This window comes from Pogona vitticeps, chromosome 3, assembly GCF_051106095.1.
Source record: "Pogona vitticeps strain Pit_001003342236 chromosome 3, PviZW2.1, whole genome shotgun sequence".
Lineage (NCBI taxonomy): Eukaryota > Metazoa > Chordata > Lepidosauria > Squamata > Agamidae > Pogona > Pogona vitticeps.
The window spans coordinates 134,927,502-134,935,071 of NC_135785.1; the positions used below are offsets into that span (position 1 = coordinate 134,927,502).

The 7,570-nt window shown below is 43.4% G+C and overlaps 1 pseudogene; it reads right to left on the reverse strand.

Annotated features, from left to right (window-relative positions):
- Positions 1–6,752: 6,752 nt before the first annotated feature.
- LOC140706221 (U1 spliceosomal RNA) lies at positions 6,753–6,887 on the reverse strand (annotated as a pseudogene).
- Positions 6,888–7,570: the final 683 nt, after the last annotated feature.

The window sequence follows — 7,570 nt, forward strand, 5'->3', positions numbered from 1 at the left end:
TGAAGTAGGTGGAAAGGAGATGTAGAGCTCTGTGTCATCAGCGTACTGATGGCATGATGCTCCACACCCCCTGATGACATCACCCAATGGCCTCATATAGATATTAAACAGCATTGGAGAGATGATCAACCCCTGTGGAACCTCACAATTGAGGCTCCACAGGGCCGAGACACTCTCCCCAAGCTGTACTCTCTGGATAGTTACTGGAGCTGCTTGGGTTTATTTTTATTTTAGTCTAATGACTCCTAATAGGGACGTGGTGGCGCTGCGGGCTAAACCGCAGAAGCCTGTGCTGTAGGGTCAGAAGACCAAGCAGTCGTAAGATCAAATCCACGCGACGGAGTGAGCGCCCATCACTTGTCCGAGCTCTCACCAACCTAGCTGTTCGAAAGCATGCAAATGTGAGTAGATTAATAGGGACCACCTCAGTGGGAAGGTAACAGCGTTCTGTGTCTAAGTCGCACTGGCCATGTGACCACGGAAGATTGTCTTCGGACACACTCACACTTCCTCTATACAGGTAAATAAAAACATGCAATGCAAACATTTATCACAACACAATACATAACTCTCCAAACACTTTACATTGCCATATACTATACACAGAGTCCATAAGTCCTTTAGATGTCGTCTTCCGGTCTTCTGGATAAGGCATCAGCCACACAGTTTATAGTCCTTCTGACCACCTTAACCTCAAAATCATAGTCCTGCAAAAGAAGTGCCCACCTCATCAATTTACTGTTCTGTGATTTCATAGTCCTCAACCACGATAGAGGTGAGTGATCAGTGCACAAGGTAAAATGTCGACCCCAGACGTAAGCCTTCAGCTTCCGGATCGCAAAGATGATAGCCAAACACTCTTTCTCGATGGTAGAAAGATTCTTCTCCCTGGGAAGCAACTTCTTGCTCAGGTACGCCACTGGATGTTGGTCTCCGCTGTCATCCTGTTGGCACAGTACCGCTCCCACACCGGCATTAGACGCATCTGTGTAGATGATGAACTCTCTGTTGAAGTCAGGAGCATGCAGCACTGGATGCTTGGTTAGAGCATCTTTCAGCCGTCCAAACGCCATCTCGCACTCTTCCGACCAGGAAACGCTGTTGCTGCTCTGCTTCTTTGTCAGGTCTGATAAAGGTGCAGCAATCTCACTGAAACCAGGTATAAACCTTCTGTAATACCCTGCCAGACCTAGAAAGGACCTCACTTTCTTTTTAGTGGTAGGTCTGGGCCAATTCAGGATTGCTTCTACCTTGGCCTCTAAAGGTTTGATTAGGCCTCCTCCCACTATGTGACCTAGGTACTTCATCTCTGAGTTACCTAGCTGACACTTACTAGCTTTAACGGTTAAGCCAGCATCTTTCAATCTTTGTAGCACTAATTCTAGATGATGCAGGTGATCTTGCCAGGTGTTGCTAAAGACCCCTATGTCATCGATATAAGCTACTGTGAAGTCACTAAGCCCTTTCAGAGTATGGTCCATGAGCCTTTGAAACGTTGCTGGTGAGTTTCTCAGGCCAAAACTGAGGACCCGGAACTCAAACAGGCCAAATGGACTACCAAATGCGCTTTTCTCTTGGGCCTTAGGATCACTTCTTCCTTCAATCATCTTACTTATGTCATCAAGACTAGGCCTAGGATAAGCATCAGGTTTAGTTACTGAATACAACTTGCTGTAGTACACACAGGACCTGACACTGCCATCCGGCTTGACTACTAAAACTACAAGGGCTAACCAAGCGCTAGATGAGTGTACAATAATTTGATCGTTTAGCATTTCGTCTAGCGTTCTGCGAATATTGTCAAAGTAATAACCTCTTACTCTATATGGTGTTACAGACTGAGAAGTATTCCCTGTGTCAGTCCTGGGTAGCACTCTCTTGTCAACACCAGGTTTGTTTGAGAACACTTCTTGAGGTTTTGTAACCAGCACTCTACAACTATTCTGCTGTTCTCTGGATAGAGCAGGGCTGATCTGCACCTCTTGTGGATAGAACTTCTGTGGGCCCCTCCCTTCCCCGAAGGGCAACCCATGTTCCTCCTTATCAGCCTCTTTTATTGCAAACTGCACATGGATGGTCTCTCTGTAATAAGGCTTCAGGGCATTTATGTGAATGACCCCCCTGCCTAACCTTTCCATAAGTTTGGTTGTATGAGAGGTTCCTAAATCTGTGATTGTCTCAGAAGGAAAACCCATCCTACTCCTGTAAATTACTAAGGCTTCTGCCACAGTCTGGGTCTCTATAGTTAAAATAAATCTGTTCCCCCGCTTAGTGGCGTTGGGCAATGGACCTATGATATCCACCCCTAAACGTGTAAAAGGAGTTGAAATCACTGGTAATGGGCATAGTTTTGCTCTAGTTTTATCACAGTTAGAGCCCTGTCTCTGACAAATATGGCATCTTTGACAGAAACTCTTAATATGTTTACCCATATCAGGCCAGTAAAAGTTTTGGGCTATTCTTTGTTTGGTCTTGTTGATCCCCATATGAGCTGAGAAAATGTCTGCATGTCCCTTTTCCAGAATCATAGGGCGATATTTCTCAGGCACCACCAACTGTCTCTTAACTTCAGGCCCCCCTTTTGAAATATTGTTCAGTTTTTCCCTATACAGTAAACCACCCTTGATAATAAAACGTTCAGGGCACTCAGGTGATAAATCTTTATCAGTCACCTTTGCAAAACAATCTTTTAAGGTGGGATCTGCTGTTTGTTCCTTGACAAAGAGGCTTTTCTGAGGTATTTCAACTGAGAATGCCTCAGGTTGTGGTACAAATTTCTCTGGCTCTTGAGAGTCATTCCCACTACTGGCTTCACTTTGTACTGATTGTGAACGTGTTACCACCAGGGCACTCTTGACATGCTTTGTTAAGTCATTACCAATAAGAAAAGGGGTAGGAATCTCAGAAGACACCCCTACTCTCCACAGTCCCTTCCAACCTTGATATTCAATTTTCAAATCAGCTACAGGTAGTGAAACTAGTTCTGACCCAATCCCTTTCACAGATAGAGTCTGGTCAGCAATCATACAACTTTGTGGTACTATGTCTGAGTGGCAAATAGAAATTTGAGAACAGGTGTCTGTCAACGCTGAATAGTCATTTTCAAAAACTTTTATCCTGTCCCCAGCAGATTCCAATAAAGCACCATTGGTCTCTATGTAATAACAGTGGACAACTTCAGCGAGAGGTAGCTCCTTCAATGTATCCAATTCAGAGCTCCTAACTGCCTCTGCCTGGGTTTCCATGACAACAGAGCTTTCACTAGAAGAAGCTTGAGGTTTACTCTGAACACAAAATACAGCCTTTGCTTCTTTTACATTAACTTTCTGAGGTGGAATTTCTTTATTTTGCCTTGTATTAAAACATTGTGCAGCAATGTGGCCTTTCTTTTTGCAAATGAAGCAGATTCTCTCCCCCCATGAGCTTTTCCCATCAAATCTTTCAAGTTTCTCTTTTCCCTCCAAAACTTGTTTACTGTGCTGGCCCTGTTCTGAGGGCTTTTCACTAAAATGGCCGCCCACTTTAGTCTGTCTCTGTGCTTGTTCCTTAGAGAACTTTGGGTCCCATGTTTTCCTCACACTTCTCCCCTCATAACAACTAGGACCCCTTATTTGAGAAATAAAATCAGCTATTTGAGCAGCATTTCTAACATCAGTTGGTTTCCGTTCTTGAACTAAAAATTTAAGTTCCCCATGGAGTAAGGAATAAAACTGCTCCAGGCCCACAACATTTTTCAATTCCTGAAAAGTTTTTACATTCTCCTGTTCAAGCCACCGATCTAAACACTTTTCTAAGTTAAAACCAAGTTGGGTATAAGATTCATCTGATTTTTTAGTAAGTTTTCTGAACTTCAGCCTAAGATGTTCTGAATTAATGCCAAACCGATTGTAAACCATCTTTTGGAACTCTGAATAATCTTTACTGAGCTCAACTGGCATATCAGCATACACATCAGCCATTTTTCCACTCAGGAGAGACCTCAAAATTATCATTTTCTCTGTTTCCCTCACAGAAAAATCAGCACAACTTCGTTCAAAGATTTTAAGGAAGTTTTCAGGACAATCCCCCTGTTTATATGTAGGAAATTTCTTCAAATCTGATTTTGATAATTGGCTCCCCTCATTTTCCCTATTATTATTATTGTTCTGATTCATCATTTCCAATTTTCTTAACTCAAACGCCATACGCTCCCTCTCTAATTCCATTTTCTCTTTCTCTAGGGCAATTCTTTCCCTTTCTATTCTTTCCTCCTTTTCTATTTGTCTCATTTGAAATTCATGTACCTGGGCTAATTGAATTTTCTTAATTTCTGATAACTGTTCACCAATAGCTCCTTCCTGCACTGAGGCCACTCTTCCCTCACCATTTGACTCATCCCCAGACCAGTCTGACATTGCTTGGTCTCTTTGTTCACTCACTTCTGCCATTTGACTGCGCGTGAGAGGCATTTTAATCACACAGAAGGCTCTTTTCTATTTTCAAGCCTCTGTTTAAAACGTCACTTTTTTCTTTTTTCCTTTTTCTCTGTGCTAAGGTCTGACACTCTCTAACAGGGTATACAAACAGATATGGCTAGGCTTGTTACTGTAGTCTCTAATGGCTTCTGTCCCTTCACTGGGCCTCTTGCCAGGTTTAGAGCTACTTTAATTTTCTGCCCTTGGCTCTACTTCCAAATCCACCACAGCTTCACCCTCTCTCAGGTTCTGCAGTTCACTAGAGAAGTCCCAAATCTTTGCTGCCCTTGGTCAGTCTGTCCCTTCCGAGTTCTCCTAACTCTGGACTCTCAGACCAAGTCACAACAGCCTTCTACTTTGGGTCAATCTCCCTCACAAAAATGGACCTTCTAGAGCTCATAAGTCAGTTCCCTCACTCTGAAGTTTAGGTGCCTCTCCACTAGATCTGCTCCCCCCTGGAGACAAATCCTAGAGAGTTACCCACACCCCACTTCAGGTGCACCTCACTGAAATCCTTTTGCTCTGGTCACACTAGCCAAGGCTTTTCTGGGCAACTGGGCAACTGGACAACTCGTATCCCACCCGCTGGCACCAGTTTTGTCGCGGCTGCCACCTCCTCTTACATCACCACAAGAGATGACAGGCCACGATCCTTCACACACTCACACACAGTACTTCGCTGCCACCAACCACACATAAACCTGACACGTCAGACTTATTGTGGATTTAAAATAAAAAGGATGATTTATTGATTACATAAAATAAAAAGGAAATCACTGGGTAAATGAATCACTTGTTATATTATATTTATCAGACCTTCACCCTGCACAGTTCTTTGTTACTTTACACACAGTTACCTAACCTATACCTAACCCTCTCACTCTCCCACTAATTCCCCCAACAACAACCACACCCTCAACAACCCTCTCTCTCCTTGTACACCCCCCTTATATACACAAGCTCCACCCCTATAAGACCCACCTCCTGCCTTGCCATAGGCCAGGAAACTCCAGCCTTAGCCAAGACAGGCAGGTGACATCATGGCACACGTCACAGGAACCTTTACCTTTACCTTTAATGATTCCTATTTTATTTTAATTTTATCTCTATTTAATTCTAAACTTATGCACAGAGCTATTCATCACTTATTACTTGAGATCCAACACAGCTTATCCATGTATACTTCTAGCTTTTACATAAAGAAGAAACAGAAGTTCAGAGTAGTTTGTTCTCTGAATCCAACAGCAATGTGCAAACATGGGGGTGGGAAGGGAGCAAGAATAATGTCAAGTTCACATTATTCAGCTAAATCTGCAAAACTACTACAGATCCATGATTTGATGTCTATGAAACAGATGGTGAGTGTTCTTTCTGCCTTAACATCCTCAAATATAAACTAGATTCCTCAAGCAGAAGGAGAAATCCATACAACTAGAAACTGTTTTTTTGTTTTTGTTTTTTGTTTCTTTGATTCTGAAAAATGCCACAGGTACTGTGACTTCTAAACACTAATCTATTTCATCAAAACTCTGAAGGGAAGCTATTTCACAATTCAGAATGTAATCTTAACAGCTCTAAGGATCCTCTTTTTGATCTCACATAATACCATTCTTTTCTTACTGCAAAAACTATTATGAACATCTTTCAACAGCTTATGCACAACTCCACTGAAATTGAGGCACTCAGAAAGCATTTGATGCTTTTTACGAGAAGGTCTTCAATGTTTCACCTTTACTGACTGACCAAAGGGATCATGATAAGAATAAAGCAATGGTGTCAAATCAGAAAACTCCAACAGCACATGATGCTCAACTAGGGGAGAGGAGTAACTGGAAGGGGAAGGGAAACCTGGGGGAATTTACAGGCACACTAAGAACTAAAGAAGTAGTTCTGTGTATATCTCAAAATTCTATCAACTCTTGATGCTAAAGAGAACTTCCTTCTCTTTAGCAAGGGTTTTAGATAGCAGTCTCTGATGTTGCTATCTACCATATTTTTCGCTCCATAAGACACACTTTTTCTCTCCAAAAAGGTGGGAGGGAAAGTACATGCATCTTATGGAGTGAATGCAGTAACCCAGGGCTCAGCCACCACCACCCAAAAGCCTCCCACTGCCATGCTGGGAGGCCTCTGAACTGGCAGCAGAGACTGCTTTCTGTTTGGACCTCACCATTCTGCACTGCTAGCTTTCCAGGATCTACTTCCTGTAGCCCACCTGGAAAACCAGCAAGACAAACAGGCCTATGGCAGCAAGCACTGAAAATAGCCAAGGACCAAAGGGTGGTTCTAGAAAGACCAAGGGAAACCACAAACACAGTCTCCCACTTAGGCGGTTGACTTTCCCACATTTGGGGAAATCACAGGGGTCAGCTCATCTGAACTGCAATAGATGAGCCTTACCCTGGGAAAACATCTCCCCTGCCAGGTCTGAGTTTGAATGGCCCCTAAGCCTCCTGGCCCTTTGTGTGCACTGTCCCCAAAAGGCATGGTGACCGCGGGCTGTACCTCCTGATCAGAACAGTGCTGCACAGCCCCAGTCCTGAAAGAGGCCAGGAGAGCTACTCAGTGTTTTGGGGTGCCCCACAGGACCCCCATCAGGGGCTAGATGTTCCTCCCACAATCCTCCAGTGCACAGATATTAGCATATCTGCCTGCTTGCATCACCCAGTAGGCTTCTCTATTGGAGAAGCAAAAGAGGAAGGAGGAGTCTCTTTCCCTTCACCTTCTGCAGAGAAGTTAGACCATGTGACTAGCCAGACATTTTGAGAAGCAGAGAGAGAGAGAGGGAGAGGGAGAGAGGACAGAAACAAAAGCTTCTAAAATTGGCAGTAACTTAAACAGGCCTGAGAATGGTGAGTGGAAGATAAACTTACTACTGAGAGCCTGCTAGAATAGCTCTCTGTAGTTCAGAGCTTTTCAGGAAGCTGCATCACTTCATCATAAATTAGGCCTAAATAGAAGTAATTTTGCAGATATTTAAAACATTAAGGGACCGGGGGGGGGGAGGCTAATGTGTATTTTTAGCCAAATTTCATTCTGAAGCACAGAATGATTAAAAAGGCACTGAGCACATGCAGAATAAAGTTCAAAAGGGAAACCAAAAAGGGACCTAACAC